Source organism: Pezoporus flaviventris, unplaced genomic scaffold (assembly GCF_033815535.1).
Source record: "Pezoporus flaviventris isolate CSIRO_AGI_PZ_B2104156 unplaced genomic scaffold, CSIRO_AGI_Pfla_v1 ptg000083l, whole genome shotgun sequence".
Classification (NCBI taxonomy): Eukaryota; Metazoa; Chordata; class Aves; order Psittaciformes; family Psittacidae; genus Pezoporus; species Pezoporus flaviventris.
In genome coordinates, this window is record NW_026892631.1 from 2,938,392 (window position 1) to 2,956,270 (window position 17,879).

Sequence of the window (17,879 nt, forward strand, 5' to 3'; positions counted from 1 at the left end):
GAATGAGCTGGTGTGGAGTGGATAAAACCAAACCCATCTAAGTCATCAAGGCTTGTGAACAGATGAGAAAGCAGCCTTACAGTACAAGAAGACCTCCTTGGGCTTGTGTTTTACCATTGGTGAGGGGAACAGCCGTGGGATGAAAATGGAAGACCCAGAAGGAAGAAAATCCCTGCAGTGGACTGAAAAGGCAAAATATAGAGGATCTCTGGACAGATGTGTGCTGAGAACAAGAAAATGTCCCTCCACACCTAAAAAGCACTTCTGAGCCCCTGCTTCATCCTAGGCAGCCCAGCCTCATGGGTTTACATGAAGAGGGACAAGTGTCCCTCACACTCAGAAGCTGGTGGCAGAGCCACTCAAGCCTGCACTACCACCATCCCCTTCCCCAACCTAGGTATGATGGGACCACCAAGGGCTTGTGCCATCTCTGCTGCTTCCAGAGCACTGCAGAGGAGTGAGCATATGGAAGGCCACAGTGTCCTCTAGAGGTAGAAAAATACCTTATAGTTTGGTGACAAGGAGCACAGGAGGGCATTGGGAAGCAGGATTGTTCCACCAGGCCAGGAGGACTGCTCCAGGCTGCCAAGGGCAAGGGGAGAGGACCACTGCTAGGCATAGGCACAAGAGGGAAAATGCACTCACACCATCTGGCTCGTTCACAGGGGACACTGCCCCCAGCACAATGGAAATAGTCAAAATTCACTTACTCGGATCCAAACCACGTAAATGAAACAGCTCCTCAAGGCTCCCAGATGTCAACCCCCAAATTTGGCAGCTTTACTGCCCATCACACCTCTTCTACTCCTGGAGAGGGTTTATAGCCATTGAGGTTGCCAAGCATAATCAACCTGATGCTGGGTGGGCACAGTGGGAGGGAGCCCTGCATGGTGGGGTGGCCACTTGATCTGGGCTCTTCAGGTCAGGTAAGACAATCTTTATGAGGATAAGGAGGAAAAAACATATGCTATTGCTCTATGGACTAGTGGTTTGGGCCAGGACCTGTTTCTGGTGCTCCTAAACATGAGGAGCTCACAAGTTTGAGTAGTCCTGTGAGGCTTTGTACAACTGTGGAAAATGAGGCTCTTAAGTGCTCTAACACTTGCTTTCAGCTGGTATCCTCAGGAAACCAGGAAAGCCTCCTACGTACCTTTCAAAAATAGCTAAGAATATATATATATATTGATGGGAAAGAGGAAAACATTTAATACCCATGAAATGGGCTTGATATACTCTTGCCAGAAGCAGTATTCCTTGAAAGACAGATGCTCATGCAGAACATTGTGTCTGTACCATTGCTGGGCTGTAGCTGCTGGTAAACATCAGTCACCTCAGGCAATGCAGTCACACAAAATCACTGCACAAAGAAGAGCACACTGAGGGAAAGCAGAAACCAAGCACCTGGAGCAACACAGAGGTAAGGGGCTGCAAGGCCTGCTGGAGTCCTGACTAGTTCTGTGCTGCCCTCAGTGCTGGAGCCAGAAGTCAGCCTAAACTCAAAACACTTCCTTGCAAGCAGAAGCTGTTACAACCAAGGGTGAATGCCTGATGTCTGACAAATCAAGAATCGAATGAAATACCCCCCCCGTAAACACAGTCAGACCCTTGCCCTGAAGCTCTTGCCTTGCTTTGCCTTCCTTATCCTCTCTTATCTGTAGACTGCTGCTGCTATTGCCTCAAAAATAGATATCGCAGAGCATTCTAGCATCCACTTGCCCTAGGAGTCCCAGCAAAGCCTCACTTGATCAGCCAGGTCTTGTAGGTCCATCTTTCAAGCACCAAACTCTATTATTGTGAATATTACTAAACAAAAGAGCTTTCAGCAGCTTCCTTTAGTCCAAGAGCGAGGACAGCTGTTCCTCCCACAGCCCTTTTGGCTTGGCCCTAGACCAGTCCAGAAGTAGCTGCAACACAAAGAAGCTGGAGAAGTCAACCACGGTATAAAAAATTATTTATAAACTGGTAATGGCTGCAGAGCCATGGGTACTAACCAGCTCTGCTTTGTGGAAGGAATGCTTGAAGTGCCAATATCCTGCTTGCTCACCAACCAGTGACTGAGAAACCAGATGTCCACAAGTGGACTGAAAACCTCTGGGAGATTTATAAAGGAATACTTAATCTCTGCATCCCACTCTTGCAGCCCTAGTTGCTAAACCAGCCTGAAAAGTACAATATTTCCCCAATTCTAGCCTAGGAGAGAGAGGAGAATGACAAGAACTGTTTTTTCAGTGTGTTTTTAACCACCACTGACCAGTGGCTAAGCTTGACCACTTGTGGCACTGGCTGAACTGATAGTAGGTGTCCCATGGCAGAAGCTTATTTCTCCCATTGCATCCCAGCTCCAGCAGAGGCAAGGTAACAGCTCTCCCTACTCAGGGTGTATGATCAAGGTAACCTATAGGATCAGCTGTTGGCTCAACACCCTGGGCCCTACATATTGCCTACGTTTTTAAGTAGCAAAATGTACCAAGAAGTAAAAGAACCCCTTTGTGTAAAACCACAGGCAGGGTTTCTAAGCATAAAAAACCAAACCAAAACACAAACCAACATCCCTCAGTACTAAGTTCACCCGAAGACACCAATCTTCAGCTCCTGCTGGACTGATCAAGCCAACGGATCTGTCTTCTTTGGTAGAAAGTCAGAAAAGTCTCCAAGCCAGAAGAGCGAATGCCTTGCTTGTGTAGGGAGAGCCCCATTCCTTGTGGGAATAAACGGTCAGACGCTGCACTGCTGCAGAGTGCCCAGCAGGTGGTAATATTTGTTAAAAGTTTAAGCAATACGGTCCCTGAACTGCAGCGAATTGCACCTGAGCGTAACCCAACAATCCCGCTACCCGAAAGTAACATTATTGAAAGGAAAAAATTAAGTATAGGGGAATAATTGCATCGACTTGGTCAGACTTCTCCTTTCAGAATAATCCGTCCTGCACAAGCAGTAAGCACTGCCCACTGAAGCAAAACTGATTTCCATCTTGTTGTCTATACATACTGAAGTCTGCAAAAGATTACAAACTAGGAGACGTGTAGATGGTTTTGTACCTGTCCCCAGCATTCCCCATTCCCAGGGACAGGTGGTACAAGTTCATGGCTTCTTTTTCTTGGCCTCCACTTGACTTTAGATTTCTTCTATTTGTGTTTTTTATTGTACGCGCAAGTTATTATCTGATAACTCAAGCACTTGGGAGCTGGCAAAAGAAAACCACTTAAACTATCTTCCCTGAAAAGCTGCTGTATTACACAGCAAGCAAGGCCTTTATGAATACACATGGGAATGTGTGTTTCTGAACCCCACATTGCTCACAAGTCCGTATTGTGCGGCAGCATCATCACCCTGTTTGGTCAGTCTTTGGCCTACACAAGTCACCACCTGAAATACCAAACAACAGGACCAAACATGAGTGCTTACCTCTTCTCAGATAGTGTACAAAGTCCTCCAGCTGCTGAGGAGAGAAAGAGATCACTTTCTGTCCAGGATAGGACTTCCCTGCAAGTTGTAAAGAAGTGGTGGTCACATTCCTGTCCCTCCTCAGAAAAACATTAACATGCTGCACAGAACAACTCAAGGAGCAGGTTATGGTCCAGTGAGAAAAGCCAACAGGCAAGTATTAGTGTTCGAGAAACCCTAGACCAGCCATGCTTGGCACATTTGGTGTTAATTTTTAACTCTTCGACCTGTCTTAGCAATAACCTGGGGATTTTAATTACTTTGTTTTAAGCACTTCATCAGTGCAGCCAGAGTGGTTTCTTTGGAGGTTTTCTGCCTCGTTCTTAGAAATCTGGTATCCTTGAAAAAATATCCAAGAGAACACTTGGATTTCTATGGCCATATGACTTGGATTTCAAGGCCAGGTTGGATGATTCAAGGCCAGGTTGGACGAAGCCTTAGGTGGCCTACTAAACTTAGGTTTAGTGTGAGGTGTCCCTGCCCATGGCAGGGGGGTTGGAAGTAGATGATCTTAAGGTCCTTTCCAACCCTAACTGTTCTATGATTTCTATTGTTTCAGACTTTCTTCTATTTGTCTACATCTCTTAACTGGTGACTCTGAGTACAAGCACATTAAAGTGCTATCTCAACTGTTTTGCTCAGTTTATTTCAATTTTTACATTCCTTTACTCTCTTTCTTGGAGAGCTTGAAAATAACACAGTGGTTTTTAATTTTGGTCAAAACCACAGAGTGATTAACAACTGTAAGACCAGATTTCAAGACTGGAGAGGAGCATTGCTATAAGCTGTTGTAACCTGCTCTGATCCCCTGCATAATACAAGCTGAATAGTGTCCATACTTGGCTTGCCTCAAACTCTAATGGAGATTTGTTTATTGTTAGCCAGCTGGAGACGACCATAAGTGTAGTCTGTATGTGTAGATGACACATTTATCATTAACACCCTGGTTTAGCGTGACTATTTCCTCTCTGCCATCCCCCAGTAACTTTCCAGTATAGAGATCAAGTTAACACATTTTTGGTGTTAAGTGACTTAATAATTTGCCTTTATAGTACCAGAGGAAAAGGGAAGATATTCTAATCAGAGTCTGTAAAATAAGGCAGACTGCCTTGTCTGAAAGATTACACTGTACTGCAACCCAAAGCCCAACTGCTTCACTGAAAGCTCAACCTGATAAAAGAAGACTCCTGCTACAAACTCTACAATCAGTAACAGCTCCTCTAACGAAAAACAGAAGAGAACATCTCTTTGAACCTCAGTAGTCCAACTATCCTCCAGCAGTGAAACAGAAACAGCACCAACCAACTTGCCATCCTCATATAACATATCTTCTCCCAGGTGTTTTATTTAGGACCCTCTTACCTCTATCTTGTGATCCATATAGTAAGATCCAGCTGGCTTCCTTCTCTAAACAGCTATGCTTCTCTACCTGGGGCTATTCCCTGGATTTATGGTATGTGTCTTCCTTCCTCCACATGAGAAGCTTGTTCCTGTTGCATCTTTCTGATAGCATTGCAGGTGTTGGGCAACTTTGTTAGGAGCAAAATGATCTCCTAACCCCTCTCCCACTAAAGCTCTATGGAAAAAGGCAGCTTCTCTGCAGTGCTCTGTGTATGTAACTGTTAAGCTGTGTGACTTGTGTAAAAGGTGTTAGGTAGTCTCCATCTCTTTCGGTGTTAGCTCTGTACATATGCTGCATGTCCTCACAAACACACCTGCAAAAGGAACCTACTGTACAGCTGGAGGAATGACCTGCCTACATTCAGTACTTGCAGCCTTTTCTCCTCCAGGAGACCAAGACTTTTATATTTCTCTTTTACTCCCTTTCAAGAGTAATTTTCTATATGATGGGATGGGCAACAAAGCCTGAAAGCAGTATCCCACCCGAAAAGGAGGGCATCAACACTAAAGACAAGGAAATGTTCAAAACAGTTTTCTCCAATAGAAGTAGTTCTACCTTAAATACTCATATATCTGCCAGGTCAGAAAGACATGCCAAGCATAACCATGTACCCATGACATGTGGGGCTAGGGAAGTCCTGGCATAGACCACTTGGGGTGAAGGTTGGTCGAAAGTCTCTGAGATGGCTGCCACCTTGGACACCAGTATTCCTATTCCCTCTCTAACTTGACTCCACAAGCATGAAGACACAGGAGATGAACTAAGATCCCTCTCACACTGATAATTTGCCTTTCAAATGACTCTGTAAGATCATCTTGGGGCTCTGAACTAGCCATCCACTCCTCCTCTGAGACCTCTCAACACTTCACACACTTCCACAGAAACCATGACTCAAACAGATGGGTTTAGGTGGGCAGGGACAACCCTGGCTCCCCAAATGTGGGGATTATGACCCTTCAGAAAGGAGCCTTCAGCCTCCTGAAGAGATCAGGAATCCCAGCTTTCAGTAGGTGATCCGGCAGCAGTGGGACTCTGTCCCAAGGATGAATATCCTCCAAGGGAACAGATGTGGCACAGGAGCCTTTGGAAAAGACCCAGGAATCCTGCTTGCTCGTGGGGGAGGGGGAAAAATCCTGCTTACAACGAGATGTTCATCTTTTGCAGAGGAAGGTGATGACAGCTGGGATGAGGGAAGGGGAAAAAAATTCAGGGCAGCACCCTGTGTGGGAAAAGATCTCTCCCCTGCCTGCCCCAGCTAGCTTGCACTTGGAGCCAGCCAAATGGGGCACTGGCTTCAGCCAGCCCGCAGCATGGCAAGGGCTCACCCCATGAACCAATATCTCTTGGCAATTTCCATCTATTCGTATTCTGTGCTGGCTCTAGGGATAAAAAACAGCTTTTTCCTGGAAGGGGTGGACACAGGATGCAAAAAAGAAGTGGGAAAGGGAATACCTACATCTGCCTGATACCACTGCCTCTGGGCTACAGCTGAGCATCTTCAAGAGCACATGAGTAGGATGCTACTGCACCTCCCTGGTTCAACATAGCAACCTCTACAGAGCAAGTATCCCACCTGCTTTTAATGGCTTCCTTGTCTCCAGTGTTAATGCTTTCCCCTTCTGGTGCTTTCAACCTTTCTTGCCCATCCCATCTCATTTCAGAGAAGAAAAGTGAAATGTAGCAGAGGGAGATACTAATAAACCAACATGTCATTGCTGTTTATTAAGTTTTACCCATTTGGCAGTAAATCTGTGCTGTGCCTGTTCTTTTAATTAGTTGTCTCTCAGTCAGGAAAATCAGGGCTGCAAAGTGCTGATATGGTGCTAAATAATTACCTGGGAACAAGTGCTTGGGTTTGGACCAGGAACTTTCACACTGCTATTAGCCGATCCCTGCAAGGCACTGGGAAGAAGCAGGGCTGGGCAGGGGTGGGAGCCACAGCAGTGAGAACCCACGCTAAGGGATGTGGGGAAAGGCTGCCACTAGCATGCAGCTGTGGTGGCTTAACCCTCCCTTCCCAACGCTGTAAGGCTTGTGGGGAGTGGGGAAACTAAGGCAAGAAGGGACAAATTTGGTCCACAGAACATAGGGGTGTCCTAGAGTAAGTGAATGACTATCAGGTTGTTTTCCTTCCCTGTCCTTCTAGGCCACTAAGAGAAGGAAGGCCTTGCCCAAACATGATGTGAGAGCCCACTTGCATCCATCTGTCCCTATATAGATGCAAAGAGCAAACCATACCTCTTCCTTCAGTGTAAGGAGAGAGGAGAAGAAAGACTACACCATACAGACTTACTTCAGAGGCAGATGTCAGGCAACATGACTCTGTCTTATTTTTTGCAATGAATATGTAACACCACTTGACATTTGCTTTTCAGCTAGGTGGGTGGCTTTTTACCTTTATGTGCACAATACACACCAAAGGTTCTGGCCACACACAGGGAGACACTGAACTTGAGGTAGAACCTTGGAGCAAAGTGCATGGCAGCAGGAGCAGCCCAATAAGTAGACTTTTCACTGAGAGCTGTGAGAAGGGAGCAAGCTGCGTACCAAAAGGTTAGGTGTTTCATCATGTGAGAAAACAGCCCACAACCAAGCCAGGAGTAAATCTCTTGTTGCTGGGTGGCTTAATGCCTCCTTACAATTGAATCATATATTCACAGCTTTCTGGAAATTGGAACAACTTGAGCTGCTGTGGGTTAACCCATTCGTATACCCATGGCCTCAGTCTAATGCAAATACCTACTTTTATTGCCGGAGCCGTTACGGGGCACTAATGTGAAACACTTCTCAGGAGAGAGCCAGCCCAGTTTCTCGGCCCCCAAAGCACAGAGCAATTTAACTGCGCACAGGAGACTTCAAGTGCATACCTGTCCCTTTACATCCTGGGATGTTAACCAGGCTCAGCATCGACTGAACTTTTGTTTTGCACCTTCAGAGGACTTGTCCTCCAAGCGCTTTTCAGCCAGACACAAAGGATTCCCTGCAGAAGTGCAGTGAGCAGGAAAATACTGTCCCAAACTCAGACAGACACCCTGAAATACGCAGGGGCTGTACCTGTGGGTCTGGTGAGTGGCTGGCCACAGCCTGGCTCTGTCTTCTATATTTCCCTGGTTTCTTTGGGAGGGAGCTGAGATGCACAGGCAGGGAAGGAGGTGTGAGATGCTGCTGGAGATCTCCTATTGCCGCCTGCTGAAGGGCACAATCACGGGATACTCTATGGAGCTCACAGACGGGTTCAGCTAAGCTGTTCGTGCTATGACCAGCACAAAGATGTCATCGGACATATCTGCCCCACAGCAATGACATAGGCAGAGGAACCAGCTCTGAGCTGTCACTGTCCAACATCACCAGATGTCTTGACACATCCAGTCTGAGTAAATTGAATGAGGTGATCTGATGCGCAGCTCTCTTGCAGATACACCTCCATCACCGTACTCTACCTATCTGCTGCTGTGTCACCTAGTCATGAGATTTATTTCTGGGTGAGACTAATTGCCCCTTTAGTTTATTACTACTTAAAAATTTGTCCTTGCATGTTTGTACGCTGCAAATAAACTCTTTTAATTGAAGCTTCATGATCTTCCAGGCTCACACTGTTGACACACAGCTTCATTCATCGTGTGTGCCAGGCAGTGAGTTGACATGTTTTGAAACAGGCAACTAAAGACTGCACAAGCAAACCCCCAGCCAGGAAAGGAGGTGACCTACTCAGCCTGAAAATCATTGTTTTCTATTTTCATGCATGCATTTGAATCCATGCATTCAATGCATGGATTTTTTTCAGACCTATGCAGCAACACACTGGGTGGGCTGGTAATCAGAACCAAATCCCACTTCTTCAAATAAAAGATGTAGAGGGAAAGACCATCTCACCTTTACATCAAACACCTTGACTTTCTGGTTACATTTTGCACCAGGATTCAAGTCAAAAAGGCATCTCCCAGCATCCAGAATAAAGATTAAATTTAAAACCCACAAGAACTGGCAAATTAACCCCAGCAGAGCCTGCAGATGTGTACTTAGCCTGTGTAAATGTTAATTCTGCTGTTTGACTGATACCCATGGGATGGTCATTCCTCACATCTCATTTATGATTTCACACAGGATGGTGCCCTCAATTAATACTGCAGTTTTCTTAGCAGGAGGTGACAGTTGATTCACAGTACTTACTATCTGATAAATGCAGCCAGCATGAGGATTCACATACTAGTGTTTAACAGATGAGTTGCAATGAGTAGACAAAAGGATCATCAGAGGCCATGCTAGAGCCAAATTTGTGTGTGTGCACACATACTGCAGACATGAATGAACTGAACTCCACCAAGAGAGTTTCGGCCCAAAGCCCACTTCCCCAAGGCAAGGGGAAGTGCAAAGACATTTCTGCGGTCATCCATCCCAAGGTGGATAAGCCAACAGGCTGTCAAGTTACAGCACAACTGCCCTTGCTGATCAGCCAGCCTCTGCATACTGAGTCTCATCTTCGTTAATGAAAGTAAAGATCATCCTGGCCCTGCTATGCAGCTGTGCTTATTCAGGGGTCCAGGACTGTTCACACATGTATTGAAATCTCCGCATGTCTATTGTGGCCATCAGGCTCTTGGAACTATGCATTCGTCTCATGAACCTGACTAATTTCATACCTCTGGGGGTCTGGTGGCTTTTACAAAGCAGGCGCATTGAACAGGATGTCAAGAAGAACTGTAGGAGCCTAATGGCACTGTTTTTCCTGGTCCCATCAGTGCCTCTCAACCACGCAGCTCACAGTTTCTCCTGGCTGTGAGATTACCCAATTCATTGGTTTGGTGGCTCACAGTGCCCCAGTCCCAGGTCTGGCAGTTTTTCACCCTGTTCCTTCACCAGCAAGGCACTCATGACCCCTCTCCCTCTTTACATCCCATATCTTTCAACTACAGCAAAATATCCCTTGCCTAAAAAACATTGGGAAGTGGATTTGTATGCTTTGCAGGAACAGCTGAGTTTGTTTATACAGCTGAGCCCGTTTGTGAAGATGCGGAATTGAATTATTCACTGCATGTCTCAGACCCTGATGACTAAATTGGGATTTGCTTCTTTATCTTCCAGGGGAAGAGGCGGAGTGGAGGCTGAGGGGGAAAGTCAACAGAAAGAGGCCATGCGCTATGTCCCTCTGCTCCACTGCTGGGAGCACTCTGGATGCTATAATTAACCACCTATAGCAAGAAGAAGCCAAGCGGTACCACAGGAATTACAGCCTCACAAAGCCTGTTATTAAACAGTCACACATGGCAGTACCTGACTTACATCTCTCAGGGTTTGTTTTCCTCTCTTAATAAAAAGGAACAAAACCTCCCAGGCGATTTCCAGAAGATTTTAACACATCTGTGTTAAACATCAGACTGGAGCCTCTGGATTAAAAACCCCTCACTTCTATGTTACTGGCACAGTGTCGTGAAGGGAAAGGCCTGGTTATGCACAGGCTGTGTGATGTGCTGTGGTGGTCTGTGCTCCCAACAATGACTTTGGTCTCCAGAGGCAACTTTATGGAGCTCATTTGGCAGCAGGGAAAATAATAGGGACCTTCAAAAAACTGACTTCTATAGGATATCTCAAGCTGAATATGCAAAGATGGAAGTGTCTACGTCATCCTAATGCCCTCGGGATGCTTTTGAATCTTAAACAGATGAATCCTTGAAGAGGTCCCACTTGGTACAGTTAAACTAAATACGTCCATTTTCCCAGTCCTACTGTATTTCACACTGCTATTCAGAGCAAAATGACCAAGCTACTAACAGTGTGAGAGGAAAGGAGAAAAATCTGATGCCATGCAGGTGCTTCTCTGTACACTGTATGGAGAACCTGAGAATATTCTGTACTATTTCTGCAAGCTTGCTGTGCACCCTTCAGTTTCTCCATCTTTTTATACATATCAGTGGACAAAATGGACTGAGGTGTTTTCTTTAGCAGAAAGGCAGAGCTTGGAGATACTCTTAATTGTCTGAACTGATGTGGAGCAGTCATTCAGGATTTAAATGAGGCAATTACCTGAAAGAAACAAAAATCCAAGACAATAGGAAGTCTCAGCCACCTGATCTTGGTTTTTAACATATTCTCCCCCCATAACTCCTCATGTGGAACTCAAATAAACTATGTAGAAATAAAGGAAAGTTAAGGAGAGATCACACAGGTAAGGGAGAAGATGAGAAACACCTCAGAAGACCCAGAAGAGGAGAAGGGCAGTTGATGGCACAGCTAAGGGCTGACACAAAAAGGTTTTACAAAGGTCCCATTCTCATTCCAGAGCTTTGCTTCTACCACCAGGCAACTAGTGACCTTAACATCCCTTAGGAAAGCTGAGGTGTGCCTTGTCATGGTCTGTGCCAGTGGCTGGGCTGTCCCTGAGTCCTGCCCTCCACCAGTATAAGAGTGCAGGTCCCCAAAAGCATATGAACTGCTCCACACCACTACCCTTATAGGGCTACACCAAAGACTTCAAAGTTTCTCTGAGGGGACCATGAAAAACCTCCCTTTGGCCAAAAATTCATGATACACACTGCATGTATAAAACTGCTTGGGAATCAGAAAAACTACATGAATAAAGGTGGATAAGAAAGGAGAACACAGGAAAGGGGAAAATTCTGAATTATTCACATTTTCCCAGCTGAAGTACAATAGCCAGGAAAGCATTCGTTTTCTTGCAGAGGTACCAGAGTAAAAGGTTTCACAATTCCTCAGTACATCGGTGCTAATTCTGGAGTGATGGACTGGGGCAAATGTGAAAACAGGTATATTAAAGAAGCCTATTTGATTCTGGGTTGCTTCTAGCAAGTCCCTTCCAGCAGTGGAAGAACATCGTTAGTAAATTTTACTCCTTCACTTCTACAAGATTAAAGATGTTCACTCCTTGTTGTGGCTCAAGCACTAATATTTCCACCCAAACCCATTTCATTTATTGGTAAAATAAATAAAGCTGTCTGTTTTGTGTTTTCTTCTCTATACAGTGAGCATAAACTAGTCTGGATGTTCAAAGTTGTAAAGGCAGCAAACCTTACTGGAATACCTTTATTAACACAGAGAGGGTTTCTCTGTCTGCCCAGGTTGGTTGGAGTGTGTAATTTTGTATTTCAACATCTCTTGAAAGTTTAATGAGTATGAGGAATAGACATCCTCTGTGTTTCTTGCTAGGACTTAGATCCCAGTAATCCCTTCCTAAAGTTTACACAAGGGCAGGTGAGTAGTGTGACTGGTCTCCTGAGGAACAGCAGTACTTCCTCAGTAAGCATCCCGTAACACTGCTAGGATCCTTACGGTCGTTTTGAGCCCCATGCTTAATTCATATATGAGGTCAGGAGAAGCAGAAGTTAACTAGACCTTCCCTCTCACCTTTTTCCTTTCCTAACTCTCCTTTGATGCTTGAGTCCATTTGACAAGTTACATCCATGAAGCGGTCACCATCTGTTGGGAAACAGTTCAGCACTGCCTCCCGAGACCAGACACACAGAACATTTTGTGGGTCTCATTCATCTCCCAACATCCTGACAGGACATAATATGGAGAGAGAAAGCTTTATGAGCCTCAAGTCCCACATCAACAATGCAGTCAGTCAGTAACTCTTGATTTCCCTGGTTCTTTTACTTCTTTGCCAGATCCAAGCTGTTTCACAGTCTGCAAGGCAACCCCAGGGATGAAGATCAGACCTTGTAATCTCCTTCTTCTCTTCCCTATGTGAACTTTACAGCTGTTTTGGGACAATGTGTGTCACATCAACACACACATTGCTGCAAACAAGCTGGAGTATCATAAAGTGAAGGTTGAAAGAAAACTGTAGATGAGCTACAAGGGGATGCCTGGTTAATAGGCCTGCCCAGCTGAGGGGAGTTTCATAGCACCACTGGTCCCTACTGAACCAAAGACCGTTCCCCTTCAGATCCCACAGCAGTGCGCAATGCCCACTTTGGTTTGGGATGTACTGACTTGTCCCAGAGACAATATAAAGGATTTCCAAAGTATCCACAACACAAGCAGAACCCAGACTGCACAATTAAACTCTAGATTTGCTATAAAAATCTTTTTCTTCCCCCTGCCCCCATATACAGCTCCTAAGCCCTGCTGCAAGACGTGATATAAGTTGTTCGCTAAATAAGTTGTACTCTTTTTTGCTTAAGAAAGAGGAGTTAAAAGTATTTTTGTGTAAAGGGCATGAATTAACAAATTTACCCATCTCTGTTCACAGAGCCCGGAGTTTACAACAAGGATGTTCTTAAGGAAGGCATCTCTTAAAATATTGCCAGCGCTTTACTGAGGGAGAGCCTTCAGAAGCAGCTACCATTCGCTTGCAATCCCCACATCATGCTCCAGTTCCCCAGTGTGTGCAATACCTGCCCTCTTTACAACACACACTTTCAGTTATAACTACAACAGCTTTAGAAATGAGCAGTCCTGAACAATGAGACTTGTGTGTATGATTCATTCTTTTGTGCTGTTCATCAGTTTTGTCCCCCATGCATCCATCAGTAGTTACGTCACTCTCCTTTCCTCAGGCAGTACACACCTCGCAGGCTAATGCCTTTAAATATAAAGCACATCTTGAGTTAAGCATTAGCTACACACTAAGTGGGGCTTGCTTTCCAACTGAATAATCTCCTTTAAAGGAGAAGGTTTTCTGCAGCTCAGTTGAGAAAGGTACAAAGGAACTGCTTAGCAATCCTCTCGAAAGAATGCATTCAGTGCTGGAAAACAAATTCTATTTTATCTATTTAGACTTGTCGCTAGTAATTACTTGAAATCTCTATCAGCTTCTAGCTTTAATGTTGTAGTAACTGCAAAAGGCCCTTTGGAAAGGGGAAGCAGATTGTAACAAAACCAAACAGTTCTCTGGAAGCTGGGGATGGTAAACTCTGTCATGAAAAGTGGAGTGCGCTGTACACCTCATCGTCATGACCTCAGAGCCTTACTGAAACTGCACTGGTCCCATTAACCATCCGAAGGATTGTGGAACCTCTCCCTTCCTATGTCACATGGTTACAACAGTAGGAAAAATAACAGTATGCAGATTCTTTTCCTTCAATATCAAGATGAGCAGAAGTTGCCTTTCATTCCCCAGGCATCTTCTGGGGCACGGGTGTGTGACACAACCTTCACCCCATTTAGCACAGGGTCCATGTAGTACAGTGTGATGGGTGAAAACTGTCTGACTTGGAGAATGGGACTGGTCCTGTATATGCGGTATACAGACCTCAAACAGAGTGTGCTTCCTGTGCTTAACTCCTGGAGGACGACTGGTTGATGCTTGAGGTGGCCTTGGATATAACATGTCTGCAGACTCTTTGAAGCTCTGGCAATGAACACCAATGCCTAGGGTTACTTCAGCAAACTTCCTCCTGAGCCTGACTGAGACCAAGATCCATTAGGAACTTCTGATGAAGTCCACCATGACCTTACTGTGCTAGCCACATGAGGAATGGCCATGACCACGCCTTTGAAAGCTAGGTGGCTTTGATCACACTATATGCTGCTACTTTGATATGAAAGAGTTGTTGTGCAGAGCTTCTTTCCAAAACCCACTTCTATGGGCATGATAAAAACAACCATTATAGCAAGCAGGGATGTAAGTGACATAAGACAGAGAGAGATTAAAAAAAGACAGAAAAGACCAATCCTTCCCCATGTTTTCCTTTTTTTCCCCTCTGTATCAAAACCTTTGCCAAGTGCAGGACAGAAAGTTCAGAGTTGTTGATTTTCTGAGCTGGTTTCAGCTGTCCTCTCTCTCAAGACTGATCTCAGCACTGAAAAGAGAGGAGCGTGTACCTCTGAGGTCCTGCGAGGCTGAGCACAAAGAATAAACATTTCCCCTCACTCCTTCCCCATCTCACTTCTGCCCCTCTACAAGAAGGCAACAGGCAGGTCTGGTACCTGCAGCTGTACTTGTGCAGCTTGCAGGTGTATAGGAGCCCTGGACAGTGGTGTGCCATCAACACCAATCAAAGCAAGGGAGGAGAGAAAAGCAGAGTGCTGAGGGGAAAAACAAAATCTACTTTTCTCCTTGCTGCTCTTCAGCAGGGTCACAGCTGGCGAGGAGAATGGACATAACTTTTACCATTAGCAATGGGGAAACAGTGCCATTCCCTTCAACATCACAGCAAATCAATGGGAAAATTATCCAGCTGAAGCATTAAAACAAGTTCTGCAAAAGCCAGGATGATAAAGTGCACAGGTCAGACAGAGAGGAGCATGCAGGCACTGTTAGCAATAGCTGCATCCCCATATTTCTCAGCCTCCTAAGATCCACTCAAAGAGGCATGCTGAAGTGGCAGACACATGCTGAGATCAGAGCAGCTTTCCTTTAACAACCAGGGCAGAACTTAGCGAAAATCCTTTAAAAAGAGTTATATAGACAGAATGAGGAAAAAGCCTTTTACTCCATAACACTCTGAACAATTCACCAGGTTTTAGCTGTATTTGAGATATTACACTGCTCTTCCAGTCTCCTCTTACAAAGTGCTTCAGAGGCACAAAGGTGAGGAGGGAGAGCAGCACACAGCAAGTGTTGAGGGGTTTGTGCTTTCCCAATCAAGCTGATTTGTCAAGGGGCTGCACAGCTTGCTCTTCCACATCCCCCGTGGGATGTGGAGCTCTTCTCAAGGTGGATGGTGACACATGTCACAGAAGCCTTCTGTAATCAATTAGGAGGGAAAATGTCTCATGAGCTTTTTATACAGCTCATCAATTCAGCGAGCACAGTTTGTGCCTGGCTACCTTCCCTCACCTAAACCACGGCTGCTTGAATGGGCCAAATCTGGAGGTTACGTAAAAGCTATTAAAAAAAATCCCTCTAATGTGAAGTGCACAGTGGGACTTTTTATTATTATTGTTATTTTAAAAGGTGGCAGCCACTTTGCCTTCTTTCACAGCAAACCAATTGTTAGAAACTCCTGCACAGATGGTAATTTTTGATGCCTTTTTCTGCCCTAGAAATGGGATTTGTTCATCAAATTCTCATCTGCTCTCCCTGTTTCTATGATTTTCACTTCTGTTCCCTGCAGTTCCCTTCCACTACAGGCATCAGGTGCCCTTTTATGACATTTTTTTCTTACATGTCCCTCTCTTGAAGAGAAAGAAGTGGCATTGTACTGCCCATTTCCACCTTCTTGGGCAAGCTGGTCCTAAATGATCCCAAAAAAGAAGCTACTGCCAATTCTCGGCTTTACCAGAGCTGTAATCCCACAGCAGAGGATGAGACCAAGCTAACAACCCCTCTGCTCCAAGGCCACAATAGCTGTGAGCAGCAGCCACTACAGGTAGAACTGATCAGACCTTGGTCTACTGTCACCACCTCCCTCCTGTCATGCTCTAGCACATCCTGGCCTTGGGAAGAAGGAACTCTGCTTCCTGACCCTGTTCACCACTCCCATGTACCTTTATACTGCTTATCCCTTTGTGCTGCAACTCCTTGCCTGTTCTCTTCACTTTCTGATGTGTTGCAGTGAGAAAGTCACCAGTGCTCCTGCAGTTTATAGGCAGTGTTTCCTTCTTGCAGCAAACCTGTCTTCTGTCTGTGGAAGATGAGGGTAGGTTGCCCTTTTGCCACAACAGCAGTGGTGCTCCTGTCCTTCCAACTACAACCAGGGCTCTACAAAGCCCCCCTGCACACTGGGGCTGCATTGCAGCTTTAGATGCCAATTTTCCCCCTTTGATCTGTCTACAGATGCCACTGAGGACCCAGAGAGACTCCTCTGAGGGGGGTATGCCCATCAGGGTGTTCTGCTTCATAGTTGTTGGCTGCAGATGGCAGGCCAGGGAACAGGATGCATTAGTGTGGAGTGTTCTGCTTTTGCTATAAGTGAGGCCATACAAACCACTGATATTCTTGTGGGTGTTGGGTCTTACCTCACAAACTGAGGCAAATGAAATGCTGCTCTGTTTTCTATCAAAGTGCTGGAACAGGGAGTCTCCTGCTATGCTCTGCATTAGGGTTGAGGCTTCAGCTCAGGAAAAGTGTGGTCAGCCAGATGCAGAACAGCTCAAGCAAGGCCTGGGCAAAATACATATGTATGGCAGGAAATGCTACCTGAAGAGCAGCATAAATACTGCACACACTAACCGCTACACTGACCATGAAATTGGTCAATTTGTCCACTGGTTTTGCATGAATTGGGCTTTAATGCATTTTCCACCTACAGTAGAAAGATGAGCAGATGCTCATCTCCTTGGCTGATGCCTTTTAAGCAGGTTGTGGAAAAGATGGCAGCCAGGCCACAGGAGCGAAGGAAGAACTTCAGAGCTCCTGCTCCTTCCATGACCAAGCAGTCTTCCTGAAGCTTGGCATTGGGTGCCTTCACTGGAGAAGTTTAATGTCACAACAAGCTCCCTGTAAGTGAGAAGCTATGGTGTGCTTTAACAGCAAACCCCATTGTGCTTGGATGCATGACCTCTCTTCCTCAGCTGTGGGTGTAAGCAGTGATTTAAACAAAGCATTAAATAGAGGGGAAAAAAGCCAGCATGGATAAGCCCGAAGCATGCCTACGGAGGCAGTAGAGCATTGAGATCAATCTATTTGATGGTTTTCTGCAGCAGGGGAGACAGCACCCGAAATTTATGTGATCATTAAACTTTCATGCGCAGTGGCCCCATGAATCTCCAGCAGCGTCACAAAGCCATCAACACCAGAAGCTTCACTGCTGTTTATTGAACACAGCTTTTCCCCAAAAGTGGATAATGGGACAGGGCAAAGAAGGTCACAGCTGAGGACTCTGGCATTGATTCTTGTATGTAGTCTATGGCAATTGCAGGCAATAATTTCATTGCTCACCAACTGTTACGCTTTATAAAGAAAAATTGAAAATTAAACTGATCAGGCATGAAGGCGTTATTCAACCACTTTGAGAGTACTCTGCTTCTTTAAATACAAACCCACTGATTCCCAAGTACAGCCAGATATGGCACAGCACCAGCCGAGCCCAGAGCTGAGATGGGACAGGACATCACACTTTCAGAAACTCAACTTTAAGACAAACTATGGCCAAAGCCAGCCTGACCTGGGAAATCGCTAACCTTACTA

General features: G+C 45.4%; 2 long non-coding RNA genes across 3 annotated transcripts in view; one reads left to right on the forward strand and one right to left on the reverse strand.

The window, feature by feature from the left end:
• Positions 1-17,879, reverse strand: part of LOC133280464 (uncharacterized) — a 157,613-nt gene that overhangs the window by 73,090 nt on the left and 66,644 nt on the right. Inside the window, exon 3 of one of the 2 annotated variants that reach the window (XR_009747179.1) lies at positions 3,406-3,483. This is a non-coding gene — a long non-coding RNA (uncharacterized LOC133280464). Of the gene's footprint in view, positions 1-3,405; positions 3,615-17,879 lie in introns of those variants that run through there. The other variant, XR_009747178.1, reaches the window with a different exon arrangement.
• On the forward strand, positions 3,405-4,736 carry LOC133280465 (uncharacterized). Its single transcript, XR_009747180.1, has 2 exons — positions 3,405-3,492; positions 4,625-4,736. It is a non-coding gene; the product is annotated as an uncharacterized LOC133280465 (long non-coding RNA).